We start from the raw sequence: 23,207 nt of genomic DNA on the forward strand, positions 1-23,207 counted from the left end.
CTGTCAGTCTGTCCAATGTTATGTTCATTGCAGTCCTTATATTGACTCACTCTTTCTCAAGCTTCCTCCTTGGGATGTGGTCAAGTCAATACTTACTGTGCCCAGCCCTTCTCCCTCAGCCCTCTCCATTGAAAAGAGATTGATGGATTGTCTTCAGCCACTACAGCTCCTGTTGAAGGGCTTTTGCCTGAGACGTCGATTTTCCCGCTCCTCGAATGCTGCCTGACCTGTGTTTTTCCAGCACCACACTCTTGACCCTAATCTCCAGTGTCTGCAGTCCTCACTTCCACCATGTGGTGGTGATGGTACTCCCATTTTTCGATGGGAATTTGCAGTATTCTGGCCTGGCAATGATGGAGGAAGACAAGGTACACCCAGTGCAGACTGCTACATGATTTGTGGGGGAACCAGTACAGTGCTGTGCAAGTTGCATCCATCTAAGTACATTATGCATTTCAGCAGATCTCACAGTTGAGCTGTTTGGATGATGGAGAGGCTTTAAGCGATCAGGAAGTGAGCCACTCATCACAAAGTATTCAGCCTCTGCTCTGTGTTGTTTATGTGTGGACAGGCAGGAAACGAAGAACACAGCAAGCCAGGCAGCATCAGGAGGTGGAGAAGTCAATGTTTCGCGTGTAACCCGCAGACTTCTCTCTCTCCTGATGCTGCCTGGCTTGCTGTGATCTTCCAGTCTCCTGCCTGTCTACTTTGGATACCAGTTTTTCTGTCTCTAACCAAGTCTGTGGTGTTTATATGGCAAGATCAGTTCAGCTATTGGTCAATGATGTAGAGTGTATACGTGTGTATTTGCATATGGAACAGAGAGACTTGTTGCGGACAATCTGAATGTTATTGAAACTGACTGCAAACTGTTGTAGTCCCACAGCATCTTACGGCAATGTTATATAGATTGTCTGCTCCTTTAAATATGCATTTCCTCGTAATTTATTTTCCTGTGTACTGTTAAACGAGTAATTCAGTGCCTCCAGTTCTGCGATTTATTTTCTTCTTAATTTCCCAGGGGTTGCCATGGAAATCCATGAATTCAGAGTTACCCCTCTGCACTGAACTCCAAATAGATTGAACTGGTAGAAAACTAATGCATTGATGCCACTGGGACTCGGAGAAAAGCAAAGTTGGTGTATTGTGCAGTAATGCTGACAGCAGCTCAGTACGTGGATTGCTCAACTAAGTTCCATTCCAGAAACTGGCATCTGAACCTTCATTGGTAAACCTGCAGTGGAAGTAATTTGTCTACTCTGGGGAGATTAGCCAAAATTGAGGACATTCCCCCAGGAATTAAATAAGTCTCCATATGAGTTTACAAAACCGGGATCATAAAGTGGAGTGCTTGTTGTTAACAAAAGGGTGCATTTAATTGTTTTCAGAATGGAGCTATTTTCAAAGCTGCTGGGGGCAAGACCTGCATTGTATGGTTATAGTTGGTACAAACTGCTTCGACAAGCTCTGAAGGTGGTTGTGATTATTGAAGCTCTGTCAGTTCTTTGTGCGAAGCAACAGTCACTGTGTATTGTTGGTAGTCACCACAAATTCATAGTGGGTTGGAAAAGCATGGCAAATAACCTTTTATATGGACCCAGTGATTCATTAGATTTAGGGACTGATAGTTTGTCACCATGAAATACAATATGTGCAAAAGAAATGAAGCCTGGAGTAAATAAAAACTGAAAGAAACAGAAGCAACAGTCACTAAACATCCATTCATAATGATCCTCATTAAATATCGACAATATATTGATTGATCTACACTGTCACGCCTCTCTTGCTGACAAGGTCAAGCAAAGTTTGAAATCTGCTTTCCTTGCCATTCGTGAATCTACTGTTTCTTTTTCTCTCAAAACCTCATACCATGAGCCTGAGCTGTACAGACCAATTTCCTGTCAGTATCCACCTCTGTGACAGAGCTTCTTGTCCCCTACCTGGCACCTAGATGTATATCCCAAATTCTCTCCAGCTTTGTAATTCTTTGTTGGCATCTTTCATTAACTTATCTTCTAGGTTATAAATGGCCTCTGCTTCTGGTAGTATTCCAGGCTTCTAATGTATTTCTTGTCATTGTTAGACTCTCCCACTTGCCTTCTATTGATTTCTTGTCTGCTACTATTTATTCTCCCTTCTTATTAATGCAATTTCTTGCAATTATGGGTCATAATCTCATTCTAGGGACATGTTTGAACATACACTCTGTTTACTTCTCTTCTATCTTGAACTTCATGTTCCTAGTCCATATTACAACCTCCTGCCCTTCCTCCTGTACATTCAGCCAGACTTTACATTTTCTAGTGGTTTTCCCTACTATGTTTATAATAGTTGCAATTTGTCCATTGACTTGCACTTACTGTTAGGTATTTGACTTCCATACCCACCTTTTGCAATTGTCCTTTGGGATCAATCACATCATACTGACTATCAGAGCTGATCTGTCCATATAAGACAAACTGTCAATTTTGGAATTTGATCCTCTGAGCTGTGTAACATTTTGGTGTGAGGTACCTGGCTCTGTTATTTTCTGTAATTCATTCAGAATCAGGACATTGGAAATCCTTATAGAGTAAGCTTGAAGGGTGTGTCTGAACAGTCTGATTTACATACTGTACAACTATTATTTTTCGGTCTTTAAAATCAACCTTCCCTGGTATTCTCCATTCTTTAAGACACTCTGTATTACCGTAAACAGTATCTTGCACATTTAAACTGGTTTCCAATGGCCTTCCTCCTGATTTAAATCTCACCAAAATCTATGAGACTTTGACTATAATGAAAGCTTTTCTACCTGCATTCAGTGCGTTAAATACTCCAAGAAAGTGGAACTAACTGTAGCCTCTTGGGAGCTGATCACATATTACTGATGGAACTTGAGTATGCCTGTCTGTCCCTAACTCGCTGATATGGACTATATACTTCACTCATCTGTAATGAATTCTTAGCACTTACAGTGACTTGGTGCAGAAGATAATGTAAAACTTGGCACATCTACCAATATTTTATGAAACATTTTGTCTACCACTGTACAATTCCTTTCACATACTCCATTGCAAAAAGGGTTCTCTGCAGCACATTTATTTATATTGTGTTCATATGTCAATCATACATCTCTAAATTCATGTTCGAAAATTCTCTCCCATTGTCAGTAGTCAATGCCTTATCCCTATCCACCTTTTCATTCATATCCACGATTATTTTCTTGTCTTCACTATGCGTTATTGTTGATTGATGGAAATTAAGCTGCCATGCTGACAAAGTGTAAAATTAAAATGTTTTTGTTCTTTGTTCCATACCGCTAAATACATTGCCACAAACTTGTTGAAATCTCTTGCTATGGTTATACTTTCCCTTGGCCTATATGGTATTCTTAGAAGTTTCTTACATATCTCACATCTATCGTTCATCTCTTGTATGAGTTTATCATACTCCCAACCCTTGATCTTCCATTCTTTGTTAGTCCTCATAAAAGGAAAAATAGGGGAAATTGCTGATGTCACTTTAACACTATTGTCTTTTTGTCCTCTAAATTTCTGATTTCTTGTTAATAACACTTCTTTAGTGGCGAGATTACTTTCCATTAAAGAAATCCAGTTGTGGCCTGAATAAGCAAATTTGTAAAATCATAGCTTTTTGTGTTTGGAAAATCTTTCATAGGTCTCTACAGTGTGGAAACAGGCCATTTGGCCCAACAAGCCCATACTGTCCCTCCAAAGGGTATCCCATCCAGACCCATTCCCCTCCCCTATCACTCTACATTTCCCCAGACTAACACACCTAACCTACATATCCCTGAACGTTATGGGCAATTTAACATGGCCAATTTACTAACCTGCATATCTTTGGACTGTGGGAGGAAACTGGAGCACCTGGACGAAACCCACAGACATTGGGAGAATGTGCAAATTCCACATAGACAGTTGCCCGAGGCGGGAATTGAACCTAGGTCCCTGAATCTGTGAGGCAGCAGTGCTAACCACTGAGCCACCATGCTGCCATTTTCCACATCTGGTGCCATTTGTACTTTCATTGATGCCTACTTAATGTTGGTTTTTCACTAGATGCTGCATCCATATTGATGAAATAATTGAATCAGACTATTTCATAAGGAATGACCACTCTTGTAATACATTTGTGTGTTATCATCCCCAAATATGAAACTGGTGAAACTCTCGAATCCTTAACTTTGATGTGATCCTTATTAACTCAGTCCAGATAGCATTTTGGCCAATTATTCCATTCACCGTAAACATGTATCCAGTGTCTAATACTGCACAATTCAAAGACTCTGCCTACAGTGATGACTACATTCATCACTGGGCTGAAACTTCTTGCAACTAACACAACACCCTGTCTTTGATCCAATTTTTTTTCCTGTGAATCCTTGGTTTCGTGTTTATTTTCAGATCCCCTGTTATATCTTTGGGACAGTTAATGGTACTTTGAACCAGACTTGAGACACTGACTACAAGCTGAGCATTTCTGGGGTTCCTTCTCCTATTGTAAATCCCAATTCATTTTTTACTTCATTATCTATAACGTTTCCATCCCCATGTCAATAAGATACAGTTTTCCTTTGGCCTGTCAGCTGGGGCCTGGATGAGATGTAGCGTGTCCTGCAGAAGCTACACTTTGCTGCCCCTGTATCTCCATGGAGTGCTGATCAAGTGGATGGTGTTTAGCTACTTGACTGTTGTTGGAGCTGCACTCATCCAGGCAAATGGAGAGAACTCCATTATACTCCTAACTTGCGGATGGTGGACTGACTTTGGAGAGTCTCAAGGCGAGTTTATTGCTGCAGAATTCAGAGCTTCTGGTCTGTTAGAACAAATATTTATATGGCTGATCCAGTTCAGTTTCTGATCAATGGTACAGTTGATTGTAGGAGATTCAGTGCTGATAATGCTGTTGAAGTCAAGGGGAGGTGATTAAAATCTGCTGTTGGAAATTGAGTGTGCTGATTAAATGCTATTGTTAATCAGCATAACTCTTAAATGTTCCAGACGATAAACAATGACAGGTTAAAAGGTAGGTGAAAAAGCCAGTCAACTTTAGCCTGTCAAAAGAAAATTTAAATTGTGCTGTGCTGTCCATGTGTGTGGTAAAGTGCTTATCCTTTATCTTTTTATTACTTGTCTTGGGGAATTTGCTGTCAGATAATAAGAAATTAGTATGAAAATATATATTTAATGATGCACCATGGTTCAGGCAATTAAGTTGTGATTCCTTCCATATTGAAGGTTAGAATGTGGTTGTGCACGACAGTTCCCAATGATGATAGCCAAGCAGGGTACTGTTAAACTGAAAGTCTGGTGCTTCCCCACTGCAAAGTTCTAGAATGAAATGATGATAATAAATCTTCCACCACCCTTTTAAAGCCCTATTTTATTCACAAATATGCTTCAGGGAATGATATTTACTATGCATCCCTGATTCAGCTATGGGACATCTGACTCTCTCATCAATGTGATATACTCTGAACAGCCCTCTGAAATTGTCCAGCAAACAACTCTGTTGTATTCAAGAAGGTGGCTTAGCATCATCAAGGACAGTAGGTTGTGGTCTCATCAGCAATGCCCACATCCCATGAAGAGATGAATAAAACAAAATGAGATCCTTTCTCACAAATTGTCTACATAGGGCATTTCTTCTTCCATTTTGTTGTGTATTCTGGTAAACTCCAAGGAGGTACACAGCAGGTAGTTGAAGAGTTGGGAAGTTATTTGTCTTTGCTGAACACAAAAGGAATATTTATTTAGATATTGTTGTCTGCTGAAAGGAGTTGCTTGAAAGATTGTCCATGTTTGTTGACTAGACATTGCTCATCAGTCAGCATGTTGAAAGACACTGCCTTTAGCTCTTGAGATCTGTTAATAGAATGTAACACCTGGCTGTAATGATTAAATACTTACAAAACTAGTGAAAGAACATGGATAAGATGCAGGTCTTAATAGCAGAACATTGACTGCTGAAATAAATGATGAATTGTTTGCTTGATTTGAGGTGCATGAGATGTTTTGGAAGAGTGTAGCAGTTTATCCTATTTCATAGAACATAGATGTACCTTTTATTGAGTGTTGTATTAAAACAATACAAAATTAAACTCAGAAAGTTTGCCTTTGGTTTGAACTTGTTTCAACAGCTGTGCTGCTGTTTGTATCCATTTTCTCTCAGGGACCAGAATTAAGCTACCTTCTAGAAACCTTGACACAACAGCAAATTGATGATGTGATGGTGAACGATGTTGTCATGTCTTGAATGTGATCAGACATTCAGGATTGTGTGTTTGACAAATTCCTACAGAAGAATAAATTCAAATTATGCAACAGACCAAACTTGCTGATGATGAAGCTGCTCAATCAAAGACCAATGAATATTTATTTGCCTGAGCAATGGGTACATTTGTTTAATGTTAAATCCCTGGAAATTCAAGGTGAGGGTAATGACATTCCAATCAAAATGGAGCAACTCTAGGCTTTCAGTTTGAATTTGGTTGGCCATGTTTTCAATCCAAAGACTAAAACAAGCATAAGAATTGCGACTTTAACCATTAGAGTTTTTACACGCAGAAATCCATGTTATTCTTTTTCAAATATTTCGTAAAAAACAGACATAATATTTGTAATAGGAAAACCCCGGTCAGTCTGCTAATCCTGTTCCTCCTTTAACCATGTAATTGTAGTTCTAACATGTTTCAACCTTGAACACTTCGCCATCTGAGAGGCTTTTACAAAATTTTTACATAATCTGCAAAGGCATTCAACCAACATTTTTCCAGAAATATGCCTGTTGTTAAAACCTGATAATTGCATTCAACTACTTATATCCTTTTGACTAATCAGCAATTGTTGTAATCCATGCTGATATATCTATTTACACTTGTCCCTGTGTCTATTAATGTAATCTTGATAGATATTGTTAGGTATGTGGTGCAATACACTTAGTAACTGAGGTTGGATTGAATGATGCAGAGATTAATTTAACTGACACCTGAATGTTTTGTTGATTCATCCATTCCTTGGTCTGGATATCTCTGAAATCTGAGGCACAGCATAATGTTTCAGTTGGTCAGACATCTCCCAGGTCTGATATCAGTTGGATTTGTATATCACTTTTTCTCTGTAATTATGATTGCACTTAGTAACAAAATATATTATTTAAATTGTCAATAGTTAAAAGTTCACTGTAATTAACTGCAGTGTGAATTGGTGCATCAGTTAAAAATATAGTTCACCTTGTGGTTTTCTGGTTAACCATATGTCAGTGACAAATCAGTAAACTTTCTGTTTTGTCCTGCTGTCTTGGTACAATTTTAAACTTGTGTTGACATGTAGTCAATGAACCCATTCTCAGGGTCTGGGAGCTGTGTCTTCTCTCAGTCTGACGTACTGAAACAAGACACTTCATGTACAGGAAGACAAAATCTGAATTATGCCCAATATTTCCAAAGAGTTTTACACTATGAAAATATTTTTCATACTTCACAGACCATTTCAAGTCATCATCTTATCACTGTAGCTACTTAATGTCATATCACTTTATTCACTTGCAAAAGAAGCATGTTTTATATCTGTGGAGCTAGCCTGGAGGAAGATTTGGTTTTGGACAGTATACATAGTGACATTGTTAATGCATTCAACAAGAACCTGTCTGTTGCACCCAGTGACCTTGCTCTGGTTGCCAATGGATACAAAAGGAAAATATCACATTAACCATAGCCTTTTGCTACATTTAAAAAGTGGTTCAAATCAGCAATTCAAGGATGAAGAGGATTGCAATCCTGATTAGATTAACAGAGGTACTTATTAACAGAGACTTGGCCTGATGTTAGCTGAATTATGAAAGAGGACACATGACCGGTTCTCCCATTCATGTGTGTGGAACACAGACAATTATTTGAACCTTCACAGCTAATGTCAGCCATCCAGCTTACTTTGGCCTTGGACATGTATGACTTCATTACAAACCTGAGTTGTTTATGGCACTGGTGTATGTTGAGGTACTTAACATGATCTTTATTCCAGCCCCACTTGGTAGTTAATAAATCACCAAAGACATAAAGATACCAACAAACACTTCCAGATGTTGCATTTTCTTTTTCTGATTTCTGTATTTTTTAGATAAAATTTTCAGACAGAATGCCAGACAGTTTTGACATTGTGTTTTTGTACTTGCTGTAGATGAGGAGACAATATGTAGATGCATTAATATACATTTAAATTGGTAAACAGATGAAAAACATTTACGGTAATATTGGTGGAATGGTAGGTACCTATCTTTGTGTTGTTCAACCTTGTATTAACTAGACCATCAAAAATATGAAACTTTGCATTTAAACTGAGGACAAATATACTTCCTAATTCAACATTAATGAACCAGAACATGTATCAACATTTCCACAGTTTTAGAAATAGCTCTAACAACTCTAACAAACCATTTGCTGGTATAATAGGTATACATAGGGACAAAAATTTGATAATGTTTCCTGTTTTGATAAAATGTAAAGAATGTTGGAAATTCAATTAAGTTAAAATCTGATTTGTTTGATCTGGCATAATTCTCATGTTCTGCTATTTCTTTTATCTTTATTTTTTATTTTAACTCAAGTTCTTTAATATTTCACATATTAGTTTTTATGTATATAACAGCTACATTTCTGGGACCTAATTCATCCTTGATTACAATTCTGTAGGTGTCCTATAATTTCATGTTCTTCGCTTGGCAGTATAGCAGTTAGTGTAATGATGAATTTTTGCCAGGTGACAAGAAATGATTTATTTTCATATCACTTTCCTTTTCCTTTGTCAGAGATTTTGAGGAACTGTGCAATATGCTCAATGATTTTTCTGTGTGCTTTGACTTTATATTTCTAGGCTCTGTGTTAGCACGTGATAGTCTCAGCCCATTGAGCTTGTTGATATTTGATATTCCAATGTTGTTTCCCCCCTCCTTGTCATTATTCTGTTGTCTCCTTTTCTGTGGTATTAATCTGGGAGGATTCCCATTGTATTCTGATGAAATTAGATTGCCTACGTGTTCACATCTATCTTTGTCTCTGATTTGGAGACCAGCTGCTTGACTTGTTAACTCTGTTTTTCCCCCATCTTAATTTGTATCGGTTGTCTTCTCAATGTTCGGTAAACCAATAACGTGCTGCTATTGAGTGTCTCTCTGATTCAGTCACACTTGGTTCATGGCCAAATCAACATGTGCCATTGTCGTAATGATGACCTTTGACAGTGACTCATCCACCAGAACGATCCAATCTCTTGGAGCTTGGCTTTGGATTGTCCATCTAGCCAGTAGCTTTGTTTTGTTCTAACACTCTGCACATTGTCATTTGTGTGTATTTTTGTTCCTGTTTATCCTAGCAATTCTTATTGGGATTAAAAGGAACTACAGATGGACACAGAAATTTATAAAGAGAATCAGCTAATTCTTATGGGATACAAAATAATCACTCGCCAATGTTTATAATGAGCAACATTTTTTATTTTGCCCTCTTTTGTTTTATTTTATTTCTGTTCTCGACTTTCATTTTTCTGGAGCTAACAGGAAATTTAATTGCTTAATTAAATATTTGAAAAGTTTGGAATGCTTTCCTTCATTGATCAGAGTATTGAGTACAGGAGTTGGGTGGTCATGTTGCGGCTGTACAGGGCATTGGTTAGGCCACTGTTGGAATATTGCGTGCAATTCTGGTCTCCTTCCTATCGGAAAGATGTTGTGAAACTTGAAAGGGGTCAGAAAAGACTTACAAGGATATTGCCAGGGTTGGAGGATCTGAGCTACAGGGAGAGGCTGAACAGGCTTGGGACTGTTTTCCCTGGAACGTCGGAGGCTGAGGGGTGACCTTTATAGAGGTTTACAAAATTATGAGGGACATGGATAGGATAAATAGGCAAAGTCTTTTCCCTGGGGTCAGGGAGTCCAGAACTAGAGGGCATAGGTTTAGGGTGAGAGGGGAAAGATATAAAAGAGACCTAAGGGGCAACTTTTTCACGTGACGAGGGTGGTATGTGTATGGAATGAGCTGCCAGAGGAAGTGGTGGAGGCTGGTACAATTGAAACATTTAAGAGGCATTTGGATGGGTATATGAATAGGAATGGTTTAGAGGGATATGGGCCAGGTGCTGGCAGGTGGGACTAGATTGGGTTGGGAATATCTGGTGAGCATGGACAAGTTAGACTGAAGGGTCTGTTTCTATGCTGTACATCTCTGACTCTATGACTGTATGGGTGGGTGGACTTGCGCCTTATCCAACTTTATACTTGTGGAATGGATGAGGCAATATATGCAAATTCAAGTGAGCGAAGGAAGATTTAAAATGAGATCCATAATTATAGAGATGAGTGGGTTTACCCCTCGGATTCCAAATAATGTGAAGCGGTTGAACAACCTGGAATAAGTGAAAAGGGTATAAAGGTGATATTTCAGCAATCCACTCTTTTCAGGTATTTCTGGAGTGAACTGTGTTAATGAATGGGAAAATTTGTAAGGTCCTACATCACTAATTCAGTCAGCTGCCATTTGGTTTGATGATAACACACACAAATAGGAAAGACAAAACCAATTACCTTCATTAGCATTGCCTCTTAGAGTGAGCATGACCTCAAGCAGTGGAAATAGTTCCTCATGCTAGGGCAAATCAGACCATCGACCCAGTTAAAGTAAACAGGTCTATGTAAAAATGAGAGGACACATATAGCTGAATTTTTTATGTTTTGTATTTAGCTGCCAGGGTAATGGTGCTATGTAAATAATTGTGAGAAAGACCTAAACAACAAGACATTATGACAAGTGAAGGAGAAATGGATAAGTTTCCATGGTGACCTCGTGAACTGCAAAGATTTGAGAAAGTGGCTCACCTTTTTCAAATGCAATGTGAAGCAAACGCTAGCCTCATCACCAATCCCCACCATGGAGGAACAAAATGGAACAAATTCAATGAGAATTTCACTGGTTGCCTTTATATATTTTAATCAATGCTTTATGCCGCAAGCATGTAAAGTTAACCTTTAGGACACCCAGTTGAATGTTTTTTTTTAAAGATATTTTTATTAGAAATTTAATATTTTGACAGATTTACAAAAATAAACAGAACTTTCAAGCACAAACATTAATATAAAAATAGATCTTAAATATATAATCATCAAAATTCAAAGGAATGATACTAAAGAAGAAAGAAAAACAATGAAACTCAGTTAACTACTAATCTAATCCACAATTATCCAGAGTGTATAGTTGAGTCACTTACATCCTTCAAACAAGAGAAAATGTTCTCTAATACACTCATAACAGTATAATAAAAAGGAAACTATTTCCAAACAATAAGAACAAAAAAAAACATGTTTGAATGGAGATCCTCCCCCTTGTTCTCAGGGGGCCTTACTTCCTTTCTAAAGGTCCACCATATAGTTGAATGTTAATGAAAATACTACCTTGAATATTTTCTTGAGCAATAATTATTCAAAATTTTACCTCCCCATTTGTTTGGGGGAGAAAAGACCCACTGGTTTGATTTCCGATATTCTGTTGTAATTACTGAAAACATTGAACAGCACTCCATAATGTGATTTTCCATTTTGGGGATCATATCTGTTGTTCAGTAATAATTAATGCTCAGATCACCGGTTATAAACACAGTTAAACCTGATTGAACAAGGTGTAATTTGTTATGGCATGGCCAGCAGCTATCTGAGTGGTAAAGAGGAACAGCAAGGTCATGTTCATTTCATAGACTGCCGAATCAATGAAGTGGTTCACTGTGCAGCTCAGCCTGTAATGGAGGAGAGAATGACAGACCGTGACTTGAGGATTTCTGTGTTGGTGCTGAGTCCTGATGTTATAGTCAGTTTCTGATGGGTAATAACAGCTGATGTGGAAACCACACTGACACACTGGCAGGCACTGACACAGAAAGGACTTGCAAACCCAATTTTTGTACTGTTCTATATCAGGTTTTTTTTTAAAAATTGGCTGACAACTAGACATGATGTTCTTGAAACGAGCTGAAAAATGTGTTGCTGGAAAAGCACAGCAGGTCAGGCAACATCAAAGAAGCAGGAGAATCGACTTTTTGGGCAGGAAGAAGGGCTTATGCCCAAAACGTCAATTCTCCTGCTCCTTGGATGCTGCCTGACCTGCTGTGCTTTTCCAGCAACACATTTCTCAGCTCTGATCTCCAGCATCTGCAGTCCTCACTTTCTCCATGATGTTCTTGAAATAATATTAAGAAAATATGTTGTCAAATTCAAGTCCTGTTTTCCTCCTACTTCTAAGTACTTTATTTTCTGCCTTTTAATTTCGGTTTCAGAAAACTTATGATCTTTAAAATAGTTTCATTGGAAATTTAACTGTATTGTAGAAAATATTTTTTTTTAAATCCCAAGTTGAATTTGACTAATTGGATCAGAACCCCTGAAAGAAAGGATACCTTACTTTTTATCAAATATAATCTGAATATACCAAGTTGAGGTGTATAACAGTAACATGTGTAATCCCTTATCAAAAATATCAGGGAATTGCTGTATCCTAATTGTTGCAAATGCTTGGAAGCATCTTTGAGCATGTTGCTCCCCACTTGCAACATCTTAGCCCTTGATTTTGCCTCTACTTATCTGGTTGTTCTTGAGATCAAATCAAGCAAATGCACTGATCCTAAATATAGTCACTACTCCCCCTCGCTGGTTGGTTTAATATCAAACAGAAGCTCAATATGAGCTGCTTTTTCATGTCTTTTGACTACAATTGATACTTAGCTGCCAAGGCAACAGTTAGGTTAACTATGGAAGTGCTTAGTTTTTTCTCTACTGTCAAGGTAACATTGTGAAAGCCAACCTTGGTTTAGGGGTTTCACCTCACAGCTCTGAGTCACAGTGTGGGTTCAAGAGCCATAGCCCAGGAGTCTTTAACAGCATTTATTCCTCTGGCAGCAACACCGGTGAAGCTTTTCTGTTCACCTATCTCACTGCTGCTCGTGGTATCCTGCTGTGTGCCAATTAGTCGCAGAGTTGCCTGCAGAGTCAGTGCAATTTGAGAAGAATTTGACAGTGAAGTATTGGCTGGGGACACTCTATCAGTGCTGGATTTTTTTTTAGTGAAATGCTCATTGTTTGTTATACCACTCCACTTTACCACTTTGGGGGCGGGGTCTCATTCTGGTGGTGGGAGATCCACCTGACGGTTGGCACAAGGGCTGGAGAGAGACTAGGATTTTTTTTTGAGGAACACCCACAGAGCCGTGCTCTGGTCAGGCAATGGTGAGGCCACCAGTGCACTTCCATCAGGAATGAAGACCCAATGGGAGGTGCAGAGAGGTGAAAATCCTGCCATTGAGTGCTGCCCGCAAATCATGTTCCCCCCGAGGTCTCTGGTGAGTAATGTGGTTGAGGGGTACTTTCTTGCGTAGTGGGGGCAAAGCAGAGGGAAGAGGGGTGCCTCTCTTTGCCCCCTCCTCCCCAATCTCTGGTTCCTTCATCAGGGACTGAGTTACCTTTGCTTGAGGGACACTCCCAATTAATAATCAACTGTCCCTCAAGCCATGGTGACAGCTGACCTGGTTTGTCCTGACCACATGTGGCAGGCTAGCAACAGCTGGCTTCGTTCCCATAACAGTGGGATTAGGCACCTTAAGAGGTCCTTAGCTGGAGTTGAGGGAGGGAGCAGAAACACTGACCATACACTTTCCTTCCCAGAACTGGTGATAAGAAGGTATGGGATTCAGGTACAACACCTTGGTCTAAATACATTCTCACCTCCAAGCTCACCAACAGCAAGAGTAGAAGAACCTACACTTTGTTTTCTTCTAAGGTTGCTGCGATTTAAGAAATGTTTGATTTTATCTCGCATCTGCTTAAAGTTGTTTACTGGGAAGGTTAATAGATATGAGCAGAAATCTCTGGGGTCACAGAGTTTGAGGTGAATATTCATGTCTTTAATTTGCTGGCTGCCGTGATCCCAATTCCATTGCAGTGGTGCGTGTGGAGGTAGAGAAGATGGTGGTTGTGTTCAGGGCTAATTTTATCGTTGCTAATTCATTGGAGAATGGTGGTTTCCTGGACATATTCCAGGATTAGTTCAGAGTATCTGAAAAGGTTTGGGAGTTTGCAATTAGTCTGTTGTCTGGATAATGAGGAGAAAGATTTTTAATCAGTTTACTGTTGGTGAAAATGACACTGTCTTTTGAAAGAAGGTATCAATCTTCGCTGAGAAAGAGATATTTTGTTGAAGCCTTTTGACTTTTTGCAGTGTCAATGGGAACAACATTTACCCTGTATGAGAAGAGAGTGCTGAATTGTTGGCGAGTTGACTCTAATTGGTAGAGGTATTGGCACCAGTTAGAAAATGGCTGACACTTACATGCTAAGCTTTGTTTAAATTTAAGGAATCTCCTTGCAACACAACTCTCTCACTCAATCTTTTTGGATTCCATGAGGAACATGTCTGATAGTGACATTTAATCTCCTCTTCACCCAAACTGTGGGGAGCTGGTGGAATTCTCCACCACAGAAAGTGGTCGAGGTCAGAAATTGAATGTTTTCTAGAAGGCCTTAGATATAATTCTTTGGGCTGAAATCAAAGGGTATGGGGAGAAAGTGGGAACAAGGTACAGAATTGGTAGTTCAGCCATGATCATATTGAATAGCAGCGCAGGCTTGAAGGGCTGAATGGCCAAAGCTAGCTCTTATTTTATATATTTCTATGTTTTCTCCTTCCTAGGTGAGGTGTTTACTATATTTGAATTTGCAGCTGTATATCAGCATTTCCTCAAGCATCTTATCCCATACTCAAATTTTAAAATGAACCAGTTAAATAATCTCTCCTTCCTTGACCTGGAATGAAAAATCTGTCTAGGGATTCTCTACTGTAGGCTACGATAAAATTAAGTTCACTGGGTGGTATACACATTGGGATTCCTGCAGTTACATAGGCCTATCAGCAACCTCATAAATAGGTTCTGAGCCATTTATTCACCCTCCAACCCTGAAGCTGAAATAGGGCAATACAAAGTTACCTTGGAAGATGATGGCTACTCTGATCAGATCATTTCTAACTGTCCTGGATACAAACAGCTGAATGGGCTTGAAGCCCCCACTTTCAGTCCTGACAATTGGCCAGTCCACTTTTGATTACCCTGGAAGGTTAAAGTACCCCAAACATTTCAGTAACAGCTGAAACCAACTGTCCCCATCTCTGGGCCAGAAGGCCCACGTTCATGACTTAGCTGCTCCCGAGATTTGTATTAATCCATCTGAACAGGTTGGTTACAATAATATTGTAGCCAACAATAGATGCGATTCTGTGATGGACATCATTTGTCAATTAGTCTTGAGTGCTAAGAATTCTGTTAAAAACCCATTTAAGATTGTCACTTGGACTTGTAGTGTGACCTTACTGGGAGCTACAAAACACTTGTGTTAATACACAGTCTGCTGTAATTTGCAGACAGAAAATACACACATTGTACTGATTTCTACTGAACAAAATCAGGTGATAGCCATTCTCTATTCATTCTTTGGGGCAATACCTTCACCAATTTTCATTTACCTGCCTGATTAGAATGTAAACAAAGTTTGGCAGTTAACTGTCTAGCCATTGTCCAACCGGTGTGGCAGGGTGGCACAGTGGCTCTGAGGTTGGCATTGGTAATTCACAGCGCCAGGGACCCGGGTTCGATTGGGCAGCTGTCAGTGCGGAATTTGCCTGATCTCCCTGTGTCTGTGGGCGTTTCCCCTGGATGCTCCAGTTTCCTCCCACAGTCCAAAGATGTGCAGGTTAGGTTGATTGGCCATGGGAAATGCAGGGTGACATGGATAGGGTAGGGGGCTGCGTCAGGGTGGGGTGCTCTTCGAAGGGTCAGTGTGGACTTGATGGGTCAAATGGCCTAATTCCACATTATAGGGTTATATGATTCTATGATTAATCACAATCAGAGTTTCAGATTACAATGATAACCATTCTTGTAATGGCCAGAACATTTATGCTCAGCGTGCAGACAGTACATTTAAACCACTTGCTTCAATCTGGGCTTTTACAGATTTGTGATAGTGAGGTCTTCCTTTAATCTCCACAGTCTATCATTTGTTCAAACGTTCTCATCCCTTAGCAACAGATAAATGGAAATGAAAATTGCTTCTGCTTATAACACCTGCAATTTCTGTAACTGTGGAGATTATCTTGAAGTTGTCACGTATTAATTCAAATGAAAGCAATCAATTAATTTGCAGTACAATTGAGGTGACACTTGTATCATTGAAGTGAATGAATCCATGTACTTTTTGATATTGTAGCTTCAATACTAAATACGCAACTCTCCTATCACCTATTCATTGGACATTTGCTCTTTTTCGGGTTAGACTTGCCTTGAATTTCTGCAAGTTTACGTCACTGTCTTTGGGTGCGTTCAGCCAGGCTGATGTACATGTTGTCTTACAGGCCTTTGATTTGTTTGCCACTCTGGCGTCCTGGGATAAATGCCTGTAGGTTGACAGGAGCATAAAGGAACACAGCGTAGGCTTGTCCTTTATTAAACCCCAGAGTTTCTCAACTTCTTTTAGGTTTCTTCAGTTCATCAACAAGCACTAACGAAGACTCGATTCCTAGATTTTAATAACAAATTCTGCTGCTTGGCAACCGCGTTGGCTGGGGTAACCAGGTTTGCTTAGACTTACCTGCGGTTGACATGGAATGACTTGGCTTATTTGCGTTGTGGCACAGCAGACTGAAGACATTTTTGTTTACTGGCTCTGATGTGAATGCTTTCCTCCTGTAGAACACCAGAGTTGCTCGTTTTTTTGTGTGTGTGTGTTCTGAAACCTTGCGGTTTGGTCACATTTTATGAAGTTCCACATTTATGCAAATGTCAGATGAGAGCGGTTTATGCATGAAAGTGTTTCGTGGTATTTCCAGTGTGGAGACTGCTGTGGTGCACAGTAGGCCGTGCAATAAATAGGGGGCACAAGCCAGGAAACTGTCAAACTGTGTTTTTTAAGAGTGCCTCCCGTTCGTAATAAACATCACAGCCTCCGGAGTTATAGAGGGCGTGCCAGGTACAGACTTTTTCCAGATCCTAATCCTGCTCCAACATCTGTTTTGTTTACAGCTAGTCTTCAAAGGTAGCTGATGATTTTATTTTGCTGGTTTCTTATTTAAGTTTTTGTGTTAATATCTGCCCCTTTTTAATTAAACACGGGGAGACTTTGTTATGCCCCTAGTAAAGTGGGAAATGTATTAGTTGCTGGCTTGATTTGCATAATGCTGGATTCTGCTGCAGGTAATAGAAACAGGCGGTCTGGTTGTCTACAGAACTCTGAATGTTAAGTTTCCACCCAACAATCTTGCTGAGCTATCCACCCGTTGTAACTGCAGGTAATGGGAGAGGTCAGTGCTTTGTTCTCCTGTAGGATTGTAACTGTCCAGTGCTCATGGTGTGGAGCCTGGAATGAGCTGTCATTCAGCACTATTCGCTCTTCCTGCTGGTTTGCTGTTATTGCTGAGGAAGTGAAATGAACGAAGTACATTTTCTGCAGACACAGGGGACCGAAGACTCAAAAAAAATAGAGTCAAGGCACAAGGTATCCCAATAGAGAAAGGAAACCCGCTGATAACAGGACACAAAAAGGGGAACTGAATATCGGAAATCAGAGATGCAGAGAGGATTCGCAAGGGAGATAAAGTTCTCAAGATCAAATCTTTGCATGCTCGGTATAAACATACTACAGCATATCCAGGCAGGGAGGCAAAGGGGCTTTGCGATGGCAATCCTGAAACATCAGAGCAATGCTGCAGGGCTTTACTTATGACCCTGTGATAGACTAATGCCTTGAAATCCATGGCCTGTGGTAATGACAAGTGCAACCAGATTCCTAATTATTTTGTGAAGTCTTTTTGGATGAAACCGGTACCATGGTGGACAGTGACAGATAGCAGGGCAGCAGCAGTTAACACAATTTGATTCGAGGGGATTTTGAACACATACCTCGGAGTAGCAATTCCATTTGGATAGAATGCACTGTATACACTAGTAAATTGTATGTTTTTTTATCTTTAATGCCTTAGTTCTGATCATTGCTGCTAGAATTCTCATGTTCTCTCTCTTGCTCTCGGCTAACTAGAAAACCCCTGGGCTGAAATAGGTGCTTGCAAAGAATTAATGGACTCCCTTGTATTTAGAGACAAAAAAACCTGCAGATGCTGGAATCCAATGTAGACCGGTAGGAGGCTGGAAGAACACAGCAAGACAGGCAGCATCAGGGAGGTGGAAGGAGGTTAAGGTGAGGGTGATAGGCCGGGTTGGGGGTGGAGAGGTCAGGAAGAAGATTGCAGATTAGGAAGGTGATGCTGAGTTCGAGGGTTGGGACTGAGGCAAGGTGGGGGAGGGGAAATGAGGAAAGTGGAGAAATCTGAATTCATCCCTTGTGGTTGGAGGGTTCTTAGGCGGAAGATGAGGCGCTCTTCCTCCAGCCATCGTGTTGCTATGGTCTGGCGATGGAGGAGTCCAAGGAACTGCATGTCCTTGGTGGAGTGGGAAGGGGAGTTGAAGAGTTGAGCCACGGGGCGGTTGGGTTGGTTGGTCCAGGTGTCCCAGAGGTGTTCTCTGAAACATTCCGCAAGTAGGCGGCCTGTCTCCCCAATATAGAGGAGGCCACATCGGGTGCAGTGGATGCAGTTAATGGTGTGTGGAGGTGCAGGTGAATTTGTGGTGGATATGGAAGGATCCCTTGGGGCCTTGGAGGGAAGTAAGGGGGGAGGTATGGGCGCAAGTTTTACATTTCTTGCGGTCGCAGGGGAAGGTGCCGCGAGTGGAGGTTGGGTTGGTGGGGGGTGGTGGTGTGGACCTGATGAGGGAGTCACGGAGGGAGTAGTCTTTTCGGAACGCTGATATGGGAGGGGAGGGAAATGTATCCCTAGTGGTGGGATCCAAACCCCACCTCCAAATGGACCAACCACCCCAACCACCCCGTGGCTCAACACTTCAACTCCTCTTCCCACTCCACCAAGGACATGCAGGTCCTTGGACTCCTCCATCGCCAGACCATAGCAACACGACGGCTGGAGGAAAAGCGCCTCATCTTCCACCTAGGAACCCTCCAACCACAAGGGGTGAACTCAGATTTCTCCAGTTTCCTCATTTCCCCTCCCCCCACCTTGCCTCAGTCCCAACCTTCGAATTCAGCACCACCTTCCTAACCTGCAATCTTCCTCCTGATCTCTCCGCCCCCATCCCCACTCCGGCCTATCACCCTCACCTTAACCTCCTTCCACCTATCGCATTTCCAATGCCCCTCCCCCAAGTCCCTCCACCTTACCTTATATCTTGGCCTGCTTGGCACACTTTCCTCATTCCTGAAGAAGGGCTCATGCCCAAAATGTCGATTCTCCTGCTCCTTGGATGCTGCCTGACCTGCTGTGCTTTTCCAGCAACACATTTTCAGCTCTGATCTCCAGCATCTGCAGATCTCACTTTCTCCTAGCATCAAGGAGGTGGAGAAGTTGACGTTTCAGGTGTAACCCTTCTTCGGGACTGGGGGTGGGTTACACCCAAAACGTCGACTTCTGCACCTCCTGTTGCTGTTGGGCTTGTTGTGTTCTTCCAGCCTTCTACCTGCCTACTACCTTGTATTTAACCGTTGCATCGCTATCAATCTTTAATTTTAGAAAACATTTCCCTACTTGGGGACAAACTCCATGTTGAGCATAGTGCATCTTAATAAGCAGGACCACAGCAAATTTGTCAACTCCTGTGGATTTGCAAGAAGGATGCATAACTATAGATGTTGACAGAATAGAAATGGGGTGGAATTTACCTACCCCCACTGCGTCAGAACAGTGTGAAACAGCACGCGTCACTCCTCATTCAAACACCTTCCAAAGTAAAGTGGGGGGGGTAGACTGGGCACAAATCAGGCTCAGTTGTGGGTTTGCTGGGTATACAGTGAGAAACTATCTTTTTTCATTTAGTTTCTCCAGAAAGTGGGCATCACTAGCTGGGCAAATATTTATTGCCCGTCTCTAATTGCCCAAAGGCAGCATGGTGGACTCGTGGTTAGCACTACTACCTCATGGCGCCAGGGACCCAAGTTTGATTCCAGCCTCTCGCGACTGTCTGTGTGGAGTTTGCACGTTCTCCCCGAGTCTGCTCCAGGTGCTCCGGTTTCCTCCCACAGTCCAAAGCTGTGCAGGTCAGGTGAATTGGCCATGTTAAGTTTCCCATAGTGTTGAGGGATGTGTAGGTTAGATGCATTCGTCAGGGGTAAATGTAAGATAATAGGATAGGGGAATGGGTCGGGGTAGATTACTGTTTGGAGAGTCTGTGTGGACTTGTTGGGCCGAAGGGCCTGTTTCCACACTGTAGGGATGCTATGGTTCAGTTGAGAGTCAGCCCCATTGCTGTGTGGGTCTGAGTCACATATAGGCCAGACCAGGCGAGAATAGCAAATTTTCTTCCCTGAAAAGCATGAGTGAACCAAAATGATTTTTTTTAGTAACAGTTGACAGTATCCCACAGCCTGATTTTTGTGGCCTATTTCAAAATTACCCTTACATGGTGAATCCAAAGATTCAGAAACCTCTGAGAGAAGGGTTTTTTCAGAAGGTCTGACTTCAGATCCACAACAATGTGATTGGCTTTTAACTGCTCTCTGGGCAATTTGGAGTGGGCAATAAACACTGGCCTAACCTGTGACACCCATATCATGAGAACAAATTCAAAAATAACTCTGATGACAATTTGAAAAGTGATCAATCATTGTAATTTCCCTATGATACATCGGTGTAGCTGCCCTGCTATTTTTGTATATTGGATTAATGACCTGAGATTACAGTGAATGAAAATTTCAGGGACTATTGTGATGTCATTATTACAGAATAAAGCTGCTGTTTGATTCCGAATATCTAATTGTTCCAAAGTAACTTGTACATGGAATGAGAGTATTTATACAGCAGAGACTGAAATATAGATTAATTGAAGTGCATCAGAAAACTGTGTGACATTCAGCGTTGTTCAATTCCAGAGCTCTGAGAAACGTAATCGTATTTGATTAGCCTCCGGCTGTGACAGTTCCTCATCGGTTCGCTGTTTGTCTCAACCATACAGATGTCAAAGTAAAACTAAAAGAGGAATATGGGTAAGTACAGTAGTATCTATTCTAAGATCAACAGTTAAAAAAGGCTGTCTGGCACTTAAAATGCCTTGCGCACAAACTTTTAAAATGGACCTGTTCCTCTGTAAAGTGACTATTTTGATCCAAGATAGACTTTCTGTCATGTTCCTATTTCTGTGCATCTGGCCTTTCCTCATCCATTTCAATTCTCTGTCATTTATTTTTCTCTTGGCACCGAGAATTTTCCCAAATCATGCAAACTCCAGGCCAGCTACAAAGAATCCTGATTTGGAGGTGCTGGTGTTGGACTGGTGTGTACAAAGTTAAAAATCTCACAACACCAGGTTATAGTCCAACAGGTTTAATTGGAAGTGCACTAGCTTTCAGAGCACTGCTCCTTCATCAGGTGACAGTGGAGGACACAATTCTAAGGCACAGAATTTATAGGAAAAATGTACAATGTGATGTAACTGAAATTATACATTGAAAAATATCTTGACCACCAGTTGAGTCTTTCAGATGAAAGACTCAGACAATCATGATATTTTTGTACATTTTTGCTATAAATTCTGTGCCTTAGAATTGTGTCTCTACTATCACCTGATGAAGGAACGGTGCTCTGAAAGCTAGTGTGTTTCCAATTAAACCTGTTGGACTATAACCTGGTGTTGTGATTTTTAACAAAGAATCCTGGCCGTGAATGAACTCGCCTATCCCAGCAAAAATGGTACATTTTCTGATCAAACTTTGAAAATGCTTTTCAATCAAGGCACTGTATCCTACAGTGAGAAAATGTGAAAAGATGCTTTTTTTAAAAAAAGAAAATCCACACTCTGCGTTTATTCAGTCGGCTATGAAACTCTTATAGCTAGTGTACCATTGTAGAACCATTTAATCCCTAGGAAAGCCCACATATTATCCCCAGTATCTCTGCATCTGGATGAGATGGGCAGTACCTGGCATGAATGAAATGGTATCCAACTGTAAGTCGCCTTCTTTGGGAGGAAAGGAATTTTGCGAGGGTAGGGGTGATATGAAATATTGTTCATTATATTTATGGCTTATAAAGCAACAGTGAACAGCAGAACTCTTTCCTCATTCTAGCAAAAACCCCATCCCTCTAGCTTCCAGAAGCACTCTTTGACTTTTTACATTCCGAAGGTCTGCTCTCTTCAGTGGACAATACTACTTCATCCTATTCCAACAGGATAAAACCTATGAATGCCCCATTAAGTATTTTTTTTTCTCCAGCTGTATCTACTGCTATAACCCTCATTCCTGATGATGGGCTTATGCCCGAAATGTCGATTTTCCTGCTCCTCCGATGCTGCCTGTGCTTTTCCAGCACCGCACTCTCGACTGCCACTATAACCATCAATGTGTTGCAACAAATACTTGCTCAGTTCCTTTTTGAAACTGATGCAACATAAAGTTAACAGCTTTGTGGGTCTGTTTATTCACCAGTCTAAAAGATTTTTAAAAAGTTACAGATAAGCAGACTCAGCCAGTATGTTCTGTAAACCTCTATAGTTAGCTATACTCTGTAACCTCTCAACTACTTGCGTGTTTCCCTGATGTCCTACAGCTTCAGATATCTGCACTCCCCCTCTCCTTTTGCATATTCCTGATTTTAATTATGACGACATCTGGCTGTGCCTTCACTTCTCAAAACCCTACGCTCTAGAATTCGCTCCGTAAGCCTTTGCAAATCTCCACCTCCCTTTCTTCCTTTTTAAGCTCCTCCCTGAAACCTATCTCTGACCACGCTTTAGGCCATATCTCCTTAGGGGGCTCGGTATCAAAATCTGTTTGATGATGCTTCTGTGAATCAATTTGGAATGACCTGCTGCATTAAAGTTGCTATACAAATACCATCGTTGTGTGTATATGCCAGTATCTTTGGAAAGTGCTCTTAACATTTAGATTATGATATCTACAATGCTTATTTTAATTGCATCAGCATAATTTCAGCTTCACAATAACCTAAGACTATAACTTCAGCTAAACTGGCCATCCTCTGAGATGGTTGCATGGCGATAAGTCGATAGACCAGCAATCCTGATGCTCTGGCTAATGCTGTGGTGACATGGGTCCACATC

At 40.8% G+C, this 23,207-nt stretch overlaps 1 protein-coding gene across 5 annotated transcripts in view; it reads left to right on the plus strand.

Annotated features, from left to right (window-relative positions):
* The window catches only part of LOC132825862 (ras-specific guanine nucleotide-releasing factor RalGPS1-like), a 781,992-nt gene that overhangs the window by 98,018 nt on the left and 660,767 nt on the right, over positions 1–23,207 (plus strand). For 2 of the 5 annotated variants that reach the window (XM_060841441.1, XM_060841437.1), the window contains exon 2: positions 21,019–21,132. The exons of 1 other annotated variant lie outside the window; for it this stretch is intronic. The gene's annotated coding sequence lies outside the window, so the exon portion shown is untranslated. Of the gene's footprint in view, positions 1–16,978; positions 17,122–21,018; positions 21,133–23,207 lie in introns of those variants that run through there. 2 more of the 5 variants (XM_060841439.1, XM_060841438.1) reach the window with 2 other exon arrangements.

The sequence above is a fragment of the Hemiscyllium ocellatum genome, chromosome 21 (assembly GCF_020745735.1).
Source record: "Hemiscyllium ocellatum isolate sHemOce1 chromosome 21, sHemOce1.pat.X.cur, whole genome shotgun sequence".
Classification (NCBI taxonomy): Eukaryota; Metazoa; Chordata; class Chondrichthyes; order Orectolobiformes; family Hemiscylliidae; genus Hemiscyllium; species Hemiscyllium ocellatum.